This window comes from Psammomys obesus, unplaced genomic scaffold (assembly GCF_907164565.1).
Source record: "Psammomys obesus unplaced genomic scaffold, mPsaObe1.curated_primary_1811, whole genome shotgun sequence".
NCBI lineage: Eukaryota > Metazoa > Chordata > Mammalia > Rodentia > Muridae > Psammomys > Psammomys obesus.
Genome location: NW_026590715.1, coordinates 2,516,531 through 2,539,948, shown reverse-complemented (window position 1 = coordinate 2,539,948; position 23,418 = coordinate 2,516,531). Strand labels below are relative to the sequence as shown.

The following is a 23,418-nucleotide window of genomic DNA, read 5'->3' as shown; positions in this document are numbered from 1 at the left end:
GAGTATTTTCTTTTCTGGTCTAATTTACTAGGTGTTCTGTAGGCCTCTTGTATGCTTAAAGGCTTCTACTGTAGATAGGTGAAATTTTATTCTATGATTTTGTTGAAAATATTTTCTGGGCCTTGGAGACGGGAATCTTCTTTTTCCTTTATTTCTATTATTCATAGGTTTTTGTCTTAGATTTCTTGGATGATTTGTGTCAGGAATTTTTAATATTTAACATTTTCTTTGATGGATACATCAATTTCTTCCATTGTATCTTCCACACCTGAGATTCTTTCTTCCATCTCTCGTAGTCTGTTGGTTTTGCTTACCCTGTAGTTCTTGTTTTCTTCCCTAAGTCCTTCCTTTCCATGACTTCCTCCATTTGTGTTTTCTTTAATTTTTCCAATTCTATCTTCAGATCTTGAACTGTTTTGTTGATTTCCTTCACCTGTCTGACTGTTTTCCTGTTTGTCCTTCGATTCCTTCACCTATTTGTTTGAACATTCCTCTGTTTCTTTTATTTCTTTCAGTTACTTAATCATTTTCTCTCTGAAGGCCACAAACTGTTTGGCTGCATATTCCTGTATATCTTTACGGATGACCATAATCTGTTTGACTTTATATTCCTCTTTTTCTTTATGCATGGTGATAATCTCCTTGACTTTATTTTCTTCTATTTCTTTACGCATTTTATTTGTTTCCTCCATTATCCTCTTTATAAGCATAGATTTCAGGACATTTTCTTAAATTTAACTTATGTTAGGGTGTCCAGAGTTACTTGCCCTTGGATAGCTGGGTTCTGGAGATGCCATATTGCTTTGGCTCTTGTTTGTTGTGCTTTTATGCTGGCCTCTACCCATCTGCTTATCTCAGGTGTTGTCTGTTAGTTTCTGGTACCTCCTGGAATTCCGGGGTGGGGAGAATCTCCTTGGTAGGAAGATGGTTGTTTCTGAAGGAGGCCTCCTCAGCTTTTTGGGTATGGTCACTGAATCGCCGGTGCTTCTCAGGAATTGCCACAGCTTGCTTCAGGCCTATGGACCTGTGTGGTAACTGTGGTCATTGGTCGTCAGGAAAGCTCTCCTCCTACCATGAGAAGTCCTGGAGACAGCTGCCCTGCCACTGGGTTTCTTACTCTGAATTTAGTGAGCTGCTGCTACTATTACACTGTGTTTTCTGGGCACAGCCCTTTTAAAGAACCAGAGAACCCCGCTGTTTGGTCATTTTGGCTAGGGAATCAGGTTGCACCTTGGAGCAGTGTCTGGGGCTGATCCCATGGATCTCAGGCTTCTGTAGGTCTGAGGTTGGAGTTCTGTGCCTCAGTACCCAACTGGTAATCAGTGGCAAGTGAGAGAAGCACTCATTCTTGTGGCAGGAGGCTAGAACCTGGAGGCTGCGGGAACCCAGAAACATTTCTGCAGCCAGGTGTTCTAAGGTAATTCCTGATGTTTCCCCCACTGTGGGGTTTTCTCCCAACAGGGAGACCAATTCTGTGGTGTTTTGGGGTCCACAGTTCAGTCTGGGATGGTGAGTAGAGCATGCAGGCACAGGTGAGTGGCTGTGCACTGGTGACTTGGTGCCTGGAGGAACTCAAGAACTTTTCCTGGGAACATTTTTAGGTGGAGAAGGGGGTTCAGCTGAGTGCCCTGAGATCAGATCTGATGGTTCCTTCATCATGGGGTTTCCTCCCAACAGGAAAACCCAGTCTCTGGTGCGCTGGGGCCCACTGCTCTGTCTGGGATGGTGAGTTGGGTGCACGGGTGCACAGTGGGTCTCTGGGCTAGTAACTGAGTGCCTGCCACAGTTGTGTGGCTCTGGGCTGGTGACCAAGTCCCTGCTGAGACCGGCAGACTCTTCTGGGGTTTAGTTGGGTGATCTGAGAATGTACCCAATTGCTTCCCACACCATGGGGATTCCTTTCACTTGGGAAACACAATTGCTGGTGTTTTAGGGCCGAGAGTTCAGTCTGTTGGTCTCTGTGCCGTCACTGCTGTCACTGCTCATCAAACACAGTGTCCTCTTGGTGCCTCCATCCTCGATTCCCTCCTTTAAGCTGTATTTTAACTGGACTGTTTATTTTATAGCTTCTGTGAGTTATAATTAAAGTACAGTAATTTGCAAATATTTAAAGTAAAATTTGGTTTGATTTGACACTTATACATGATCACTGTTGGCAAGAAATGGAATATATTCCTTAGCCACAAAACTACAAAAGTTTTCTTGTCGTTTCCTGTAATTTCTCATTCTGGCCCATATCCATTTCCAGGCAACCACTTATCTGTAGTTTTTTATTTTCTAAAATTCTATGTATGCAAGTGTAAAACAGAGTTGCTGTGTCAGGCTTTCTTCATTTGTTGTAATGACAGAGACCTGTGCATGTTGTTGCGTGCATATCAGCTACTAAATCCTTTCTATTGCTGAGTGGTATTCTGTTACATAGATTCTACCACAGTTTTCTTATTCATTCATCCTTTGATGGGTATTTGAATTGTCTTTAGTTTCCTCACAATTATAAAATGCAATTACCATCAACATAGGTGATACACACATTCTCTTTAAACATTTTTAGATAAACACTGACTAATAAAATGTTTGTACCATAAAGTATATGCTTAACTTGTTGAGACATTCCCAAATTGCTTTTCAAAATAAGTGTGTATTATATCCCAAAACTGGTGTGTGGTTTTTGTTTTTATTTTTTTTTTATTTTTAACAACCCATAGCTTACTTGGAATTGGCTGAGATTCATGGATTTTCACATATATTCTACAGCAAAGTAGACACTGGAGTGGATCCAGAAATAACTTAGGACCTGGTTCTTGGACCTATCCTCTTAAATATGATTTAAGGAGAGGAATAGCTAGGTATAGGAAATAAGATGACTTGGGAATAAGGGAACCTCAGGCGCAGTCAGATTGATATTCTTCAGGGAGGCATGAGAGCTGTGAGTATTTGAAAGAAGGGAGAGGCAGCCAAGCACCTAGAAACCTTGCTATCAATTGGAAGATTGGAAGACCCTGGGAAATGAATAGGCAATTATGTGTGCCAGTGTCTAGACTCCGGAGTTCAACTACAGACTCATGTTGTTGCCCAAATCTGGAAAGCCATTGAAATGGAAGAGGAGACACTTGTCTTTGACCCAGAATAAGTCAGGAGAGTGAAGTTGTGGGGATACCTATTTTTACCCTTAGAGCATTTTCTGCATTCTACAGTTCTTCTTGCCTTTCTTATCATCCCTTAAAAGGATGAGTTGTAGAAAAGCAAATAGGCACAATACTTTGGCAGAGATGTCTTCACCCCACAGAAGAAGCCCTAGGCTAGGAATTATGCTGAGGCTCTCAAGGCTTGGTTGGGAAGGTGCCTAGGGAATGACAGCATGCAGAACCCTGAAGAATATAATACTTGTAGCCAGAAGATATCTTTTTTTTTTCTAGTGCCTGCTCTGCCAGATGTGTCAGTGGCTTTCCCTCCTGGACTTTAATTACCCTCCAAATTCAGAAAGAGACTAAAACTAGTTGGCATTTGAGGTACCTCCAAGGGTCAGAACCTGAGCCCAGATTCAGGACTTCATCCTTGCCTTTGTGTTGCAAAAAGACTTCTGGGAAGACATCAGACTTTCCATATCCACATTCCAGAACTTATACCAACAGCATTTAATGGAAATTTTCCTGCTTTGGTAAAGAAAATGCTAAGGAAGAACACTATGAACATGAGACCCACTTCAGCAAACACCCCTGTATACCTATTCTCAGCCTCTCTATTCCTAAATACCCACTGCTACTGATGTCTATGACTGTACTTGAATGTAAAGCAACAGGGTGAGATGGGAAGGAAGAAAATGGTGTTGGATATTTAGCAAGCCTACACATTTCTTGCCAAGTATGTGTGCAGAGAATCCTGCACAGAGGAGCAGGACTAATGGCTGGCCTTTGTGAGTAAGGACACCCTCTTTATTGTCAATGTCCTGCAGCTTCCAGTATCCCTACACACTGCAGTACTTGGTGAGTAGACTTTATTTATTTTTTTTGTCACCATATTACAGAAGAGGACACTTAGGCACAGAGAGAGCAAAGGTCTTGATCTCTACCATAAAGTCACAGAATGGAAAAAGTGGTAGGGGAAAAGAGAATTCTTTCCCAGAAAGAAAAAAAATCCAAAGTTATAGTTAGGACAGGAAGACACACTGCTCTAGGATCCATGACACTGAGGAGCCTCCAGTCTGAGGGAAGAATCTTAGTTTCATTTCCCTAGGCTCTAAAAATCAGGTGTCCATGAGCTCACGACTTCTTCATATTCATGCCAGGAAAAGATGGGATGGGTCCCATGGTCCTTGGAAGATCTACTGTTCCAGTATTTTTCCATCAAGATAGTAGTATATTTGTTCTAGAGTTTCTCTGTGGCCAACATTCACCAGGTTTGGGTCCTTTCATCTTGGCCTCAAATGAAGGCCTGGAGTTTCACCAAGGTAGACACAGAGAGAAGAGAACAGCCATTCTGGTATGATTCAGCCCCAACAGACCAGAAGACTGCCCAATTTTCTATTGACCACGGCTCCTAAGCTGCCCTACAAGAGTGGTTGAGGTCTGACTCAGCATCTCCCCTACCCCTCCCTTACTTTCTACTTCTACTTCATTTCCATCACTGAAAGCTCCCTCTCAGCCATTTCCCAGGAAGGACTGACTCATGGATCCCAAACTGTTTCATTGGGAGAAAACGTTGGAGTGTTCAGCAGTGATTATAAACCATAGGCATGTCCTCTCTCCAAAAGCACCCAGGCATCCTAAATAAACAAGTATGCCAACCTTCTGAAAACCAGACATAGAGCTCTCAGGAGATCCCCTATAATTGGATATAAAAAGGTTCATTATACCTGGAGAGAAAGCAGGGAAGCTGTTGATTCTAAGATCTCTGTGGCATTGGAAATGGCTGTTCCTCAACACTTCCAAAAGAGAAGAGGACCAGTAGTGGGTTGTTCAAAAATTATTGTTGACAGTATTCTTACCCTGTACATCCATGGGTGCCATTGGGTTTCTTGTGAAACTTAGAGATCTCTTCTCAGGAAAACACATTTTTAAATACATAAAATGAAATGAGATAATAAAGAATACCAATTAGATTAAAAGACCTATTGATATATTAACAAAACAAATCTGCAAGATATTAACTTGTGTGCTTCTTAGCACATTAAATATGATCTAGCAGTAGGCCTAATAATTACTGTAATTTCAAGGTAATGATATTTAGAGACCCCTGCTATGACTGTAATGCAAAATAGAAACATCTGCGATTTCTCTTGGTGACAAAGTCACAGGTTCCATAAATATTTCTGTAGTTCATTGCCAACATTCATAATTGATGAAATGCTATACTTCAGTTAGAGGTTAGTGAAAATAAAAATGTAATTTTCACCATTGAAATGAATGAGGTCCTTGAATTCTATCCATGGAATGAAGGATAAGAGTGCTTGCTAAGACAGTATTTAAACCCATTTGATTAACTGATGTTTTCCCACCCAGATTCCTCATCTAAGTCAAACCATTGCCTCTAAGACTTATTTTGATGCTGTGCTTTCTTCTCACCACCAAAGCTCAACAATGCAGTTGTTAGGTTCTGGTGCTATCACTTATGAGCTTCACCATTACGGGTAACCAGCAGCCTCTTTCAACATTAGTTTTTCCTCTATAAAACCATGATAACAATACCTAACTCCCAGATTTAATAAAATCAAACTTGTAAATATTTTAAAAGATTAGTGGTGATACTGTGACTCAATAAAGAGTTTCTAAATCCAAGAGCAACATGTGTGTGTTGACTGTTATAGCTGCCTTATTCTTTGGTGATTTATCTCTTCACTTCCTCTGTGATCCTGGAGTGGAAGCCATAGGAAGCACACATGGAGAGAAACAATGATGCATTCCAACTGGCGGTTACTAGATCCTGAAAATCCACTTCTACATATTTAGGGTGTTGCAATCTGCTTGACATCTTCTTAGTAGCTAGAAGTATTCTAGTATTCTAGTATTCAATCACAGTAAGAATATTTACAAAATAGCAATCATTAAGTGTTGCAATAACACTTTCACTCATCTTTTCCTCTCCTGACAAAGTCCCTTGTTAAACATTTACCAAAACATCACTAGGAGAGGATGGCTCGGGCCAGGACTGTGCTGCTTTTATCAAAACATTGGTGAGGCAAAGTATACTGTATAGGGAAGATGTGAAAATGAGATGGTTTTCAGAGAAAAATAAGTGTTTCTTGCAGTCAAAGTTCATTCTATTTGCTCTCTATTGGTTTTTCCATTTACAAAGGTTCAGAACATGAAAGAACAGGTTTTCTTGATTAATGTTCTCTGTTCTTGATAATTACCTCCATTTCACCAGTTCTACAAAAGGATCTGTTTTCAGATAAGGAAAAAAAAATCTCTGCTTTCTTATCTGAAGATTGAGGTATATTTTACTCAGGATACACTATTTCTATGTAACTTACTGCCATGTCAGCTTTTATCTGTGAGATTCTAGTGCATTCTTTCAGGAGAATACTGCAAAGGCACAGAGGGGGGAAGAGAGTTTATGATTATGTAGCCCGACTAGCATTGCTTGAATCTGAATGTTGGCTTAGATGGTGTTTTCATAACTCATAAGTGGATGTGTATGTTTGCAAATGGAAGCACTGAGTAGCTAGAATTGAAAGACCAGTGTGAGGGAGTAAGGTCTGGGGTGGTGGTTTGCTCAGTCACTGGCATTAGATTGCATGAGCTATTTTCAGATGCATCTAGGCTATCTTGCCAGTCTCCAGTCACTTGGATCTGCTGCTTTCCACTTTCCACTGTATTTTCTTTCTTCATCATGTATAAGCATATGTAGTTACAAGCAAGACAGCTTGTAAGGAACTGTAATCTAGCACTGGATGCCTAATGTATTGTCTTGGACAAGACTGGACAATTTATTGTGTGGGACTATTTTAGAGGGTGCTCTAACACAGGATGTATACCATTATACTTCTTGTGGCCTGCAGATGCTCCATGGGGATTTTGAGTCACTGCTGAGCTACTGATATAATGTTCTTCCTGCCCATGATTCCATTCTCTTGAATGGTGTTGCTTTTCATGCAGTGTGGGATGCTGCAGAGCACCTTAGCATTCCCTTGCCAGGGTAGCTAGCCTTTTTAATATGCCATTCACTTGGACTCAGATTCTGGCTGGCTGCACAGCAGCAGGTAGACATAGACTGGCCTCTGTCAAAAATATCTTGATTTGAGAGAAGTGAGGACTCACTCTTCTAAGCCAAACAATTGTTAGCACACCAGGCTGATCAGAGTGGATCTCACATTGCAGAGCTTGAACCTATTCCATACTTCATGCCTAAAAAAGACTTTGAAGAGACACATGGGGCTAAGGTTGTACTGAAACATTATTGTCATGATTATCTAAAAACAATAAGGAAAGAGGCGTGGGACAATTGCCACCATCAAGAAATCTGCTATGTGGTAAAATTCACATCCAGCTACTTAGCTTGTCCAAGATCAACAATTTTTATTTTCTTAAAAAAAAAACAAAAAAAACAAAAAAAAAACAAAAAAAAAAAAAACTCCTCTCCTTGTTGCCTACAAGGAGATGGCCCCAGAGTCTTGCCATGCATCAGCAACTATGAAAAGCACATTCGGGAATAATAGTTTCATGCTTTTTTTTTTTTTTTTTTCACCACAGCTTGATGGAGCAGAGACTCTTGATAGCATCTGCATGTCACAGATATGAAAACATATAAAGTGTGGTTTAATAACTCCTTTCAAGTATTCACATCTAATAGTAGCTTAGATAGCATCAAAATTCAGAAACTTGGTGCTAGAGACCATGCCAGAATGGCATAGTTCAAAATTATTCCTGTAGGATCAGATCCCAAGTCCAAGGAATATCCAACAGGCAGAACAGGTTGCTCCTTACCAAGCATGAATACCTTTACCCTAGACAATGGTTCTTAACCTCTAGGGTCACATCCCGTTTGGAAGTCACATCAGATATTTACATTATGATTTATAACATTAGAAAAATTACAGTTATGAAGTAACAACGAAAATAATTTTATGGTTGGGGTCACCACAGCATGAGGAACTGTATTAAAGGGTCACAGCATTAGGGATATTTAAAACCATTGCCTTAGAAGAAAATCAAAAGTAGCTACGTGTGCCATCTAAGGCTTCCCTGACCTCTTCAGTCTTTGGGATATGACTTGAGTTCCATTTGATACACACACACACACACACACACACACAATGAGTCTCTGAGGAGCCAACCTTTTCTCCTTCCAGCATCATGAGCACAGAGAATCCCCAACCTGCCTCTGTCTCCTGAGCCTGGACACTAGGCTTGCAGAATGATGAAACTTTTGTCTTTCTTTTTTTTTAATTTTTTTTCTTTCTTTTTTTTCCTAGGAACTCTTTTTTTTCTTTATTAATTACACTTTATTCACTTTGTATCCCCCCTGTGGTTCTCTCCCTCCTCCCAACCCCTCCCTTCCTCCACCCTCTACATGCATGCCCCTCCCCAAGTCCACTGATAGGGGAGGACTTATTTTCCTTCCTTCTGATCCTAGTCAATTAGGTCTCATCGGGAGTGGCTGCATTGTCTTCTTCTGTAGCCTGGTAATGCTGCTTCCCCCTCAGGGGGAGGTAATTAAAGAGCAGGCCAATCAGATCATGTCTGAGACAGTCCCTGTTCCTATTACAATGGAACCCACTTGGATACTGAACTGCCATGGGCTACATCTGTGCAGGGGTCTTAGGTTATCTCCATGCATAGTCCTTGGTTGGAATATCAGTCTCAGGAAAGACCCCTGTGCTCAGATTTTTTGGTTCTGTTGCTCTCCTTGTGGAGTTCCTGTCCTCTCCAGATCTTGCTGCTTCCCACTTCTTTCCTAAAATTCTCTGCACTCTGCCCAAAGGTTGCCCATAAGTCTAAGCATCTACATTGATAGTCTGCAGGGCAGAGCTTTTCAGAGGTCCTCTGTGTCAGGTTCCTGACTTGTTCCCTCTTTTCTCCTTCTTCTGATGTCCATCGTCTTTGCCTTTCTGGATAGGAATTGAGCATTTTAGCAAGGGTCCTCCCTCTTGATTAGTTTCTTTAGGTGTACAGATTTTAGTAGGTTTATCCTATATTATATGTCTATATGAGTGAGTATATACCATGTGCATCTTTCTGCTTCTGGGATAGCTCACTCAGGATGCTCTTTTCCTGATCCCACCATTTACCTGCAGATTTCATGATTTCCTTGTTTTTTATTGCTGAGTGATATTCCATTGTGTAGATATACCACAATTTGTGCATCCATTCCTCCACTGAGGGGCATCTGGGCTGTTTCCAGCTTCTGGATATTACAAATAAGGCTGCTACAAACATGGTTGAGCAAATGTCCTTATTGTGTACTTGAGAATCTTTTGGATATATGCCTAGGAGTGGTGTAGCTGGATCTTGAGGAAGCGCTATTCCTTGTTGTCTGAGAAGGCTAGAGAGATGGCTCAACAGTTAAGAGAACTGGCTGTTCTTCCAAAGGACCCAGGTTTGATTCCTGGTATCTACTTGGCTGCTCACAACTGTCTTCAACTCCAGTTCTAAGGCTCTAACACCGTTAGAGAGACACACATTGCAAGCAGAACACCAATGCACATAAAGTAAAAACTTTTGTCTTTCATACTGAGGTTTTGCCTCACTGCCTGTGTGTGCTTTTGGGCATCTTTAACCTCTGTAAGGCCAATTCTGCCTTTGTCATACACAAGGTCTCTTTTGGGATTTGGCCTCCAATTTATGTAGAGTGACTTTAACAGAGCCATTGATACTCAGAAAAGATGTTAGAAGGGGGTCACTTAGAGGCAGTCTGTTAATACATCTAGGGTGCTGCCATCACAGACCATACTTCAAGATTGCCTATAGGCAGGTACCTTTGCTTCCAAAAGCATTTCTTTGACCTGTATTTTCCCCTCTTTTCTGTGTCCCAGCTAGCTAATCCTTAAACACTGAAAGTTCCAAGATCAGAAACTGACAGGAAAACTAGGCATTCTGATAGTGAATTGGAACAACATTATGTAACTGACTTGTTGACATTGCAAATCATTACTTTCCACCAAATTTGGGGATAAAATTTAGTAACTAAAAGTATATTATCTAGATCCATATTAAAAATCATGGACTTTAAAGTGTCTCATGAAATGTTCTGAAGCTAAAATGGTATTATTGTGGTTGTACCTATTTCGGTAGAAGGTATAAGCAAACACTCATTAGAAAAAATGAGTTCACATGTCAGCAAATTGACATCAATGGGATACTTTGCTGTACTCCTAGCTACAAATAATACTGTAGAGGCTTTGCAATTTATGACAAAACATCAGAACAGAGTATAAGGATATATAATTTATTTTATTTTTTTGAGTCTGTGGTGTACGTACATATTCATGTGTTTTGTTCATCTATGTATCAAGTGTATGTATGTACCTAGGGGCCAGAAGTTGATGGTGGGTGTCTTCTATTTCCATCTTCATTTTTGAGTCAGAGTCTCTCTCTTAACTTGGAACGCACAAATTCAGCTAGACTGACTGGCCAGTATGTTCCAGAATGCTCTTTTGTAAGACATGACCTCACTATGTAACTTTGGCTGTTCTGGAACTCACTGAGTAGACCAGGCTGTCTTTAAACTCACAGAAATGCACCTCTGACACACAAGTGCAAGAATTACAGGCATGTGCCACTACTTCTGACCCCATAATACTCTTATGTCTACCTCTCCAGCTCTGGGATTACAAGCAGATGCCACCATGACTGCCTGGCATTCACAAGGGCTCTGAGAATACAAACTTGAGTCATGCTTGCATGGCGGGATCTTTACCTTCTGCCATCTCCCAGGTCTCAGAAGAAACAATTTAATATCCCTCCACGATCCCATTATTAACTGCAGAGTTACATGTGACACTCTCTCCAATAATCATCTTAGGAACATTCTCATTCCCAGTGTCCCCTTACCTGTTCAATGACTTCTTTCTTACATCCCTCAAGACAGACTTGCCTTCTTGCTTAGCTCCTACCAGCCACACACTGTTAGTGTTTTCTGGCCATTTCTTTCACTGAATACTGTGTTGCTAACTGAATACTGTGCTGGCATATCAAGCTCAACTCAGAGAACTCCACGTGACCTGATGAACTTAGATGGCAACTTTGTGCCATCATTTGATTTCACAGCTATCTTTTTATTCTCTTGCCTTCACCTTATACTTAATCTCAAATACCCCATGTGTCTGTTTATTATGTTAAGGAGAATACTGTAAGTTTTATTCCAATCACAGTACTCCTTCAGTCACACAAGTTATTAAAAAGGTGACTTTGAAGGGCAAGAATTGTTAACATACCTGTTCCTACATTTCTAATTACTGCTGAGTATCCCATCAGCTCTTTTAACTACTCAAAGATTGTGAGAAATAATCCAGTATGCTGTTTTGATCACTGATGATTCAGTTGGCTCAATTGCCTTGCTTTACACAATATTTCCTGAATTCCTCCCTTCTGTGGTGAGAGCATTGTACAGTTAGTGCCTTGGAATGATCTCCTACTTACAAGTCAGAAGGCTGGGATGGATAATACCATTGTGAGAAGGTTACCTGGCTACTGACAGAGAGTCACAATGAATGACAGGCCAGCACATTAAGAGAAAGAGAATATTTCCTAACAAGATCCTGGATGTTTAGCACAGAGCATCAAGGATCATATAGAACTATAAAAAAGATTCATCTAGATCACCAGATGGGCAAGTACTTGTAAATTTCTAGGTGGGGGATTCCTTGAACAGGATATCTTATGTAGCTATAGTTTGCTTGATGTGGGTTACAGGAAAAATTCTAGACCCTAAAATGTATACTTAAAGGAATGGTGAGTGAGGTCTTAGAAAGGGTATCTAGTCAACAGTGGATTTGAAAATGCTAGGGGTCAGAGACTATGGCTGTGGTAGAATAACATCCTTCCTTCAGATAAAGCACACAGGTAGGAAGGTAGATCATAGAAAAACAGGTAAGAGTTTTTGGATCCCAGCAAAGCACTTGGAAGCGTCTGTTGTGAAATTCTCATTTACAGATCAGTTATGCGATTGTGTAACCAATTAAAGGATTCAGTCCAGAGGTCATGGATAATGGATTAATATCCTCCCTCAGAGAAAGAAGTCTAGAGGCAAGTCCTAGGGATCTCTTGTGACCTGTTTCTCTTTTTCTCAATGATCCAAATGAATATTTAGAAAGCAGTCTTACTAGACTTGTCCCTGACCTAGAGCCAGAAGGCAAGCAACTCCTTGTAGCATGAAAGTGACATCAAAAGCGAACTTGATGGGCTTGGAATTGTTATAGGGAATGTAACAGGAATAAATGGCAAGTCTTATATCTGGGTCCTGGACCAATCTGCCTGAGTGTAATAGGAATAAAGGAAGCTTAGGAATAAAGTAAGGGCTCCGAGGTGGCAGTCCTAATGATTTAGTAGTGAGCTGGCACTAGCAGCACCAATGCCACCAATTCAAGCTGTGATGCCAACTGTTGCCTATCAGCCATTCAAATGCAACTACTACTTTTGCAATAGTTAAAATGTGGTGCTTAGTTTTAATGTCAGTCATATGCCAAGGTAGATAGATGCCAGAGATACTTAGGAGAGTTTATCTCAATCCTGAGCAATTCTACCCCTAGGGCTTTTTAATGAAAGTGTAAGTAGTATGCCACTGCCTACTGATTTATTTATTTCTGATTCATCTGAGTACATTGACAAATGCCCCGAGAGCTGGAAAACTTCTTAATGGAAAGCAGAGGTCTCATTTGCCTTCCTAGGTTTATGGGATAACCCCTATAACTTCCATTGTCCAAGAGCTACTCAGTAGACATACTCTCAAAAAGCAATTTCTTTTCTATATATAAAATTTTATCTGTTCTTTGAGTATTTCATGCATGCACACACGGTATTTGGTCATATTCTCCCCAACTCCTTCCCGTAACTCCTCCCAGATTCACCCACACTGTATATCTGCTTCTCCACCCACTTCCCCTACTCATTCCCAACTTCGTCCTCTCTTTTTTTCTATAACTGCCCCAAGTCAAATTTTTGCTGCCCATATACTGATGGATGTGGAGTCATCCACTAGAGCATGGTTAATGTAACAGTGGTCACACCCTTAAAGAAAACAGAGTCTCCTTACCAAGAAGCCATCTACTGCCCATAGCTCCTTAGGGTTAGGAACTTTTGAGACATTCCCCACCTCATGATGGAATTAAAAAGAAGCTTCTTCAATTAATACAAATTTTATTAAATAAACCATAAGGAGCTTCGGAAGCATTTTACAATGTAAGCCTTACTGAAACAAGGACTTCGAATTGTACCAAGATGTTTTCTTCTCCACATATTTTTTGGGCAACTAAACTCATTCTTTCTCGCTATAACAAGAAGAGCAAAGATAAGTACTGTAATCAATAAGATTAAATGAGCTGATCAGATGAATGAACTGTATGGCCTTGGCACAGAAATTAATTTTGGGTACTTCTGAATTCTTAATCAACTATGCACATAGTTGAAGGATGGCAATGGATGGCATCTCAATATATATTCTATGACTCATGTGTTTGAAACATCATAATAACATGCCTTATAAGCTCTAGCTACTTGAACCTTTAAACTACAGAAATTTGTTTTGACTCCAAAATGGAATTAAATATTTATTCTTGAGAAAATTAAACCAAGAAAGATTATTAAAGTTATAGAAATGGTAGTGGTTTGAGTTTAGAAGAAATACATCCAAGAAAGTAAGTACAATATGCAACATTCCTTGGCCTGACTGTGAACACACAGGACACATACTGGCTTTGACTGGTGAGTTCCCCAGAAACTTACCTGCCAGAGTGATGCTCATGCTTCTGAGCCTAGTTCTGCACATGCAGCTTGTGGATGAATGAATTGTGGATGAATTCAGCTAATGAATTTCTCTGGAAGCTCACTGGCCTGCCCTCTCCACACCCCCTGACCTAGCTCTGGATATCCTTGCACTAGATATAATGAGCTTGTCTCATGAGCTGTGAGTTTAAAGGCAGGAGCAAAGAGTTCAACAAAATTAAGGAGGACAGGAATAAATGCCCAAGTGCTGTCCAAGAAAACACAAACAAATGGCTGAATGAAATGATTACGACAATTCAGGATTTGAATACTGAGTTCAGTAAAAAGAGAATATTGAAGAGCACTCAAACAGAGAGACAGGAGAGATCCCTGATGAACACAAATACAAAATTTTCAATAAATAAAATATTTACAAGCTGGATTCAGGCATCTATCAAGAAGATCAGCTGTCATGGCTTTATTCTGAGAGCAGGGATGGCTCTACATGTATGAGTAAATAAGTGTAATGAGTCATATAAGTGAACATAAAGACAAAAATTATACAACTATCTCAATATATGCAAAAAGGCTTTCATAAAATTGCCTTCATAATAAAAGTCATAGATAGAGTAGGACTGGAGCAACAAAATAATAGCTATAAATAACAAACCTACAGCCAACATTATCTTAAATTGAGAAGATTTAAAGAAATTCCATTAAAATCAAGAACAATACAGAGCTATCCACCCTACACGCTATTTTTAATATATTGTTCAAAGCTTGGTTCAACAATAAGAAGAGAAAAGGAAATTAAGATGCTGGAGAGATGGATCAGTAGTTACAAGCCTTTTTTGCTCTTACAAAGGACCTGGGTTCAGACCATGGAACTCACATAGTGGCTCATAATCATTTTTATCTTCAGTTACAGGGGATCCAACACTCTGTTCTGAATTTTACAGCCACCAGGCAAGCATACAATGCCCATACATATATGCAGTAAAATACTCATACACAGAAACAAATATTTTAAAATGTAAATAAGACTTTAAAAGAGGTGGCAACTGTAGTGATAAAAATAGGAAAAGAAGTTAAATTATCCCTGTTTGCAGATGGAATGATATTATACATAAGAGAACCCAAAAATTCTATCAGAAAACTTCTAGAAATGTTCAATACTTTCAGCAATCTTATAGGATACAAAATCAATTTACAAAAATGACTAGTAGGCTTTCTAAATACTAATAACAAACACACTAAGAATGATATCATGGAAACACTCCCATTTACAGTTGCCTCAAGAAATCTGGCAATAAACCTAAGTAGTGGACACTTTAATCTCCAAAGAACGAGATTGAGGAAGACTCTAGAAGGTCAAAAGACTCCCCATGCTCTAGAATTAATATTATGAAGATGACAATTCTACCAAAGCAATTTGTGTATTCAGTGAAATCAAAACCAAAAATTCCCACAATATACTTAACAAATGCAGAACAGAAATCTTGAAATTCAAATAGAACCATAACATACCATAGATATCCAAAGCAATCCTGAGCAGTGGTGGAGGAATTATCATACAAAATTTCAAGCTATATCAATCAAACCAGGAAGGTACTGCTAACAAAAACAGACATACAAACCAAGAGAACAAAGTAGAAAAAGCTAAACACTCTTCTTGTATTTGACAAAGAGGCAAAAAAACACACACTGGAGAAAAGATGGCATCTTCAAATGGTGCATGGACAACTGGATGTCCACATGTAGAAGGACGAACTTTAATACCTATCTTAAAGACCTCAGTTTTAAATCTGAAACTGTTAGAAGAAAATACAGGCAGTACTCCACAAGATAGTGATGTTTGAAAGGGCTTTCCGAATAGGAATAATTAAAGCCAACAATTTGTAAATAGGACCCTGTAAAAACCAAAAGCTCTGGAGAGCAAAGAAATCAATTGAGTGAAGTGGAATCCTACATAGTGAATACATATCCTTATATACACAGAGTAGTGTAGCTCTACTCTCCAATCAAGAAAGCTTCTTTTTACAGGAGATGGAGACCATTGTAGAAATTCTAACATATCAAAATGCAGAGAAACCTGACTGTGGTGTACTCAACCACAGATAATGAATCTACAACACAGCACCTACACCTAAGGATTAGAGAACATTGCAGAAAAGAGGACAGAAACACTAAGAGCCAAAAGACCTAGATGCTTGATATAAGATAGTGTCTTCTGGTGCTCATTTTGGCAGCACATATACTAAAATTGGAACAATACAGAAAAGATTAGCACGGCTACTATGCAAACATGACCTGCAAATTTGTGAAGACAGTGTCTTCTGTATATGACAGGGAAGCTGTATCCATGAAATCTCAACCATAGTGTTGCCTAAACTCAACTTGCACAATTACAATGCCAGTTGATATGGCAGTGTAGATGTAGAGAATCTCACAAGGTGCCACTTCTAGATGAAGAGCTATAGCCTCTGAGAGAGGAATACTTTGTCTTCTTCAGGGACAAGAAACCTGATAAATTATCCACTCACAAGTGGTCATCTCTCAACCCAAATACATATGAACTATATGATCTCACCAGGATATCCATGCATATATATGTAACAATAATTAAATCAGAAGTCATAAATTGTGGCTGTCCAAGATGGTGGCAACCAGCACACACTGTATCTGAGAGTCACAGGATCTGAAATGCTGAAATTGGTGAGCAGAGGGGCAGCTGAAGCCAGAACATCCATATTGAGGCTTCCTGGACAAGAGGGGACAACCCATGAGTTGGGACAGTTTGGATCCAGGTCACCCGTGGACTTCTCTGGGGACTGAGGGTGCAAATATTCAATGCCCATGCATTTCCCCTTGCCCAAAGAAGCACAGGTCTCCCAGTTGTGCAGAGGTGGTCAGCAGTGGTCATTGCCCCCAAAACGGGCCTCCCTGCTCTGCTGAGGTGGCAGTGGTTGCCCAAGAATGAGCTTTCACTCTTGGTGACTGAAACAGCGCAGGTGGGCCTCCGAGAACTGCTGCTACAGCAGGGCATCAGCTAGTCCAAGAAGGAGCCTCCTTGCTCTGTGACTGAGACTGCAGAGGCAGCTACCGCAAATACAGGTCTCCCTGCTCAGCGACCAAACAGTGGACACCACTGAGCTGACATATCTCCTACACTCTCTTTTTTTTTAAGGCAATTATTTCATTTTATTCTTAATTCTTTTTTTTTTCTTTTTAGTTACATTTTGTTAACTCTGTGTCCCAGCTGTATCCCGCTCCCTCATTCCCTCCCCAACCCCACACTCCCTCCCTGGTCTCCTCCCTGCCCCTTTCCAAGTCCCCTGATAGGGGAGGACCTCCTCCCCTTTCATCTGACCCTGTTTTATCAGGTATCTTCAGGGCTGGCTGCAAAGTCCTCCTCTGTGGCCTAACAGACTGCTCCTCCCCTGGGGGGGGGGGGTCAAACAGCCTGCCCTTGAGATCCTGTTAGAAATAGTCCATGTACCCCTTACTTTGGAAAACTACTTGGTTACTGAGCTACCACAGGCCACATCCGAGCAGAAGTTCTAGGTTATATCCATAGATGGTCCTTGGTTGAGTGTCAGTCTCAGAAAAGACCCTGTGCCCAGATATATTTGGTCCTTGTAGAGCTCCTATCCTTTCCATATCATACTAACTTCCCTTCTTTCATATGATTCCCTGCACTCTGCCGAGGGTTTGGTTATGAGTCTTAGTGTCTGCTTTGAAACACTGCTAGGTAGAGTCTTTCAGATGCCTTTTGTGGTAGACTCCTGTCATAAGTTCAATGCACATCCCATTTGTCTTTCTAAATGAGGATTAATCACCTTCGCCTGTGTCCACTTTCTTGATTATCTTCTTTAGGTGTGTAGATTTCATTATGTTTATCATATCTTGTAGGTCTATATAAGCGAGTATATACCAAGTTTGTCTTTCTCCTTCTGGGATACTTCACTCAGAATGATCTTTTCTAGATCCCACCACTTGCCTGCAAATTTCATGATTTCCTCCTTTTTGATTGCTGAGTAGTATTCCACTGTGTAAAAATACCACAATTTCTGTATCCATTCCTCCGTTGATGGACATCTGGGTTGTTTCCAAGTTCTGGCTATTACAAATAAAGCTGCTACGAACATGGTTGAACAAATGTCCTTGTTGTGTACTTGAGCAAATTTTGGGTATATACCTAGCAGTGGTATAGCTGGGTCTTGAGGTAGCACTACTCCTAGTTGTCTGAGAAAGCGCCAGATTGACTTCCAGAGTGGTTGAACCAGTTTACATTCCCACCAGCAATGGAGGAGGGTTCCCTTTTCTCCACAACCTCTCCAGCATGTGCTATCACTTGAGTTTTTCATCTTGGCCATTCTGATGGGTGTAAGGTGAAATCTCAGGGTCATTTTGATTTGCATTTCCCTAATGGCTAATGAGGTTGAGCATTTCTTTAAGTGTTTCTCTGCCATTCGATGTTCCTCTTTTGAGAATTCTCTGTTTAGCTCTGTTCCCCATTTTTTAAGTGGATTACTTGGTTTGTTGCTTTTCTGCTTCTTTAGTTCTTTATATATACTTGATATTAGCCCTCTGTCAGATAAAGGGTTGGTGAAGATTCTTTCCCAATCTGTAGGCTGTCTATTTGTTTTGATGACAGTGTCTTTTGCTTTACAGAGCTTTTCAGTTTCATGAGGTCCCATTTATTGATTGTTGCTCTTAGAGCCTGTGCTGTTGGTGTTCTGTTCAGGAAGTTGTCTCCTGTGCCAATGAGTTCTAGGCTGTTTCCCACTTTTTTTTCCAGCTGATTTAGAGTATCTGGTTTTATGTTGAGGTCCTTGATCCACTTGGACTTTAGTTTTGTGCAGGGTGATAAATATGGATCTATTTTCATTTTTCTGCATGTAGACATCCAGTTGGTCCAGCACCATTTGTTGAAGATGCTGTCTTTTTTCCATTGAATGGATTTGGCTTCTTTGTCAAATATTGAGTATTCATAGGTGTGTGGGTTTATTTCTGGGTCTTCTATGCGATTCCATTGATCCTCCTTTCTGTTTCTATGCCAATACCATGCAGTTTTTATTACTGTTACCCTGTAGTACAGCTTGAGATCGGGAATGGAGATACCTCCAGATGATCTGTTGTTGTACAGGATCGTTTTGGAGATTCTGGGTTTTTTGTTTCTCCATATGAAGCTGAGAATCTTTTTTTCAAGGTCTGTAAAGAATTGAGTTGGTATTTTGATGGGAATTGCATTGAATCTGTAGATTGCTTTTGGCAGGATGGCCATTTTCACAATGTTAATCCTGCCAATCCATGAGCACGGGAGATCTTTCCATCTTCTGAGATCTTCTTCAATTTCTTTCTTCAAAGACTTGAAGTTTTTCTCAAACAGGTCTTTCACTTGCTTGGTTAGAGTCACACCAAGGTACTTTATGTTATTAGTGGCTATTGTGAAGGGTGTTGTTTCCCTAATTTCTTTCTCAGCCTTTTTGTCTTTGGTATACAAGAGGGCTTCTGATTTTTTTGAGTTGATTTTGTATCCTGCCACTTTGCTGAAGGTGTTTATCAGCTGAAGAAGTTCTCTGGTTGAATCTTTGGGGTCGCTCATGTATACTATCATATCATCTGCAAATAGTGACACTTTGACCTCTTCCTTTCTGATTTGTATCCCCTTGATCTCCTTTAGTTGTCTTATTGCTCTAGCTAGGACTTCAAGTACAATGTTAAAGAGATATGGAGAGAGTGGGCAGCCTTGTCTTGTCCCTGATTTCAGTGGGATTGATTTAAGTTTCTCTCCATTGAGTTTGATGTTGGCTATAGGCTTGCTGTATATTGCCTTTACTATCTTTAGGTATGTGCCTTGTATCCCTGATCTCTCCAAGACTTTAAACATAAATGGGTGTTGGACTTTGTCAAATGCTTTTTCAGCATCAAAGGAGATGATCATGTGGTTTTTCTCCTTCAGTTTGTTTATGTGGTGGATTACATTGATGGATTTCCGTATGTTGAACCACCCTTGCATTCCTGGGATGAAGCCTACTTGGTCATGGTGGATGATATCTTTGATGTGTTCTTGGACTTGGTTTGCAAGTATTTTATTGAGTATTTTTGCATCAATGTTCATAAGAGAGATAGGTCTGAAGTTCTCTTTTTTTGTTGGATCTTTGTGTGGTTTATTTATCAAAGTGACTGTGGCTTCATAGAATGAGTTTGGTAGTGTTCCTTCTGTTTCTATTTTATGGAATAGTTTGAGGAGAATTGGTGTTAGTACTTCTTTGAAGGTCTTGTAGAATTCTGCGCTGAAGCCATCTGGTCCAGGGCTTTTTTTGGAGGGGAGACTGTTAATGACTGCTTCAATTTCCTTGGGAGATATAGGACTATTCAGTCTTTCTACCTGATCTTGACTTAATTTTGGTAGATGGAATCTGTCAAGAAAGTTATCCATTTCATTTAGATTTTCAAATTTTGTGCCATATAGGCTTTTGTAGTATGACCTAATAATCGTTTGGATTTCCTCAGTGTCTGTAGTTATGTCCCCATTTTCCTTTCTGATTTTGCTGATTTGTATGGTTTCTCTCTGCCTTTTAGTTCGTTTGGCTAAGGGTTTGTCTATCTTGTTGATTTTCTCAAAGAACCAGCTTTTTGTTTCATTGATTCTTTGGATAATTTTATTTGTTTCTAATTGATTGATTTCTGCCCTTAGTTTGATTATTTCCAGCCGTCTGCTCCTCTTGGGTGTATCTGCTTCTTTTTTTCTAGGTTTTTCAGTTGGGCCATTAAGTTGTTTGTATGTGATGTTACGGATTTCTTCTTGTAGGCACTTAGTGCTATAAATTTTCCTCTGAGCACTGCTTTCAATGTGTCCCATAAATTTGGGTATGTTGTGCCTTCATTTTCATTGAATTCTAGAGAGTCTTTAATTTCTTTCTTTATTTCTTCCTTGACCCAGCTGTCATTGAGTAGTAAGTTGTTCAGTTTCCATGTGCGTGTTGGCTTTTTGTTGTTTCTGTTGTTGTTGATGTCCAGCTTTAGTCCATGGTGGTCAGATAGTATACAAGGGATTATTTCAATCCTTTTGTATCTGTTGAGGCTTGCTTTGTGACCAACTATACGGTCTATTTTGGAGAAGGTTCCATGTGGTGCTGAAAAGAAGGTGTACTCTTTTGAGTTTGGGTGAAAAGATCTGTAGACATCTATTAGGTCCATTTGATTTAGGGATTCTGTGAGTGCTTTCATTTCCCTATTTGGTGTCTGTCTGGTTGATCTGTCCCTTGATGAGAGTGGGGTGTTGAAGTCTCCCACTATTAAGGTATTAGGATCAATGTATGATTTAAGCTTTAATATTGTTTCATTTACGAATGTAGGTGCTGTTGTATTTGGGGCATAGATATTCAAAATTGTGATGTCCTCTTGTTGGATTTTTCCTTTGATGAGAATATAGTGGCCCTCCTTATCTTTTTTGATTAACTTGGGTTGAAAGTCTATTTTATTAGATATTAGGATGGCTACTCCAGCTTGTTTTCTGGAACCATTTGCTTGAAAAACATTTTTCCAGCCCTTTACTCTGAGGTAGTGTTTATCTTTGTTGCATAGGTGTGTTTCTTGGATGCAACAGAATGTTGGGTCCTGTTTCCGTAACCATTCTGTTAGCCTGTGTCTTTTTATTGGTGAGTTGAGTCCATTAATATTGATAGATAATATTGACCAATGCATATTAGTTCCTTTTGTAATGGAGTCGATGATCTTACCTTGTTTCATTGCTTGTTTTCTTTTCCTTTTTGTTGGGATATTATCTGTATGCCCTGTTTTCTTGGGTGAATTCGTTTTCGTTGGATTGGAGTTTTCCTTCTAGTATCTTCTGTAGGGTTGGTTTGCTGTATAGATATTGCGTAAATTTAGTTTTGTCATGGAATATTTTGTTTTCTCCATCTATGTTGATTGAAAGCTTTGCAGGGTATAGTAGTCTCGGTTGACATTTGTGATCTCTTAGAGTCTCCATGATGCTTGCCCAGGCCCTTCTGGCTTTCATAGTTTCTGATGAGAAGTCTGGTGTGATTCTGATAGGTCTACCTTCATATGTTACTTGGCCTTTTTCCCTTGCTGCTTTTAATATCTTTTCTTTGTTCTGTAGATTTAGTGTTTTGACTATGATGTGATGTGATGTGTTTCTTTTCTGGTCTAGTCTATTTGGTGTTCTGTAGGCCTCTTGTATATTTATGGACATCTCTTTCTTTAAGTTGGGAAAATTTTCTTCTATGATTTTTTTTAAAATATTTTCTGGTCCTTGGAGCCTGGAGTCTTCTTTTTCATCAATTCCTATTATTCTTAGATTTTGTCTTTTCATAGCATCCTTAATTTCTTGGATATTTTGTGATTGGAATTTTTCTGATTTTACTTTTTCTTTGAGAGAAGTATCAATTTCTGCAAGTGTGTCTTCAGCTCCAGAGATTCTCTCTTCCATCTCTTGTATTCTGTTGGTGATGCTTACTTTTGTGGTTCCTGATCTTTTCTCCAAGTTCTCCAGCTCAAGAGTTTTCTCATTTTGTGTTTTCTTTATTGATTCTAATTCTGTTTTCATGTCTTGCACCATTTCTTTTATGTGTTTGAATTTGGATTCCTGTCTCTCTACGATGGACTCTATTTCTTAGTTCATTTCCTTTTTGTATGCCACTAATTTTTTCTCTACTTGTGCCTCTATTTGTTTGGCTATGTTTGCCTGTGTTTCTTTAAGGGTTTTGTCTATTTCTTCTTTCTTTACCTCCAATTGACTGGCCAACTCTTTGAAAGATTTGTTCATTTCCTCCTTATGAGCCTCAAATAATTGAGCAAGCATGGCTTTAAGGTCATTTTCCTGTGCTTCTGATGAATTGGAGTATCCATCGCTTTTGGGGTTTGCTGGTGAAGTCATGATGTCCTGATTTATGTTGGAGGTGTTCTTTCGCCTACCCCTGGCCATTGGCTTATCTGAGACCTTCCCTGTTTGTTTTTGGATTCTGTCGATCAGACTGGTACTGTCTCTCTCTCGAGTCTGGAGAATTCTTCAGGAAGTTGAGAGAGGTCCCGTGTCCTTAGCGTGTGCTGAGGACTAGCTGTACCTGTGGGAGGAAAGTACGCAGGCGCAAACAGAGGCAAATGCAAGCGTGCGTGCGTGTGTATATGTGTGTGTGTGTGTGTAAGTGGGCGTGGGCGTGTGTCTCAAGGGACAGAGTGATGGCTAATGTTGAACCCTGGAGTGTGTGGGAGGGGCTCTGCAATGTATATGTCGCAGGTGCTAGTGACGATCGCAGCGCAATTTCTGGCATTAACTGCCTTAACTCCTCAATTAGACCCACAGAGCATGAACTTCAATGTTCCAAGTGCCCCTCTGTTTCCCAAAGTGGGTATATGGGTGGGAGGGGTTTTGATGCCTGGCTTCTGTTTTAGCAGGACCCAGGATCAGTGGAGCTGCAGATTCTTAAGGGTTCACTCACTTATAGGCAGGTCACTTGGCAGAGAACGGGGTATCTGGGCTCTCTGCTCTCTGGTTTGGCCCTGCTTCTTTGATGTGCTCCGCCAGTTCTGT

General features: G+C 40.0%; 1 protein-coding gene and 1 non-coding gene across 6 annotated transcripts in view; both read left to right on the top strand.

The window, feature by feature from the left end:
* Positions 1–23,418, top strand: part of Mamld1 (mastermind like domain containing 1) — a 135,635-nt gene that overhangs the window by 33,163 nt on the left and 79,054 nt on the right. The window lies entirely within an intron of this gene.
* On the top strand, positions 16,090–16,196 carry LOC129678104 (U6 spliceosomal RNA). The gene has a single exon (XR_008720319.1). It is a non-coding gene; the product is annotated as a U6 spliceosomal RNA (small nuclear RNA).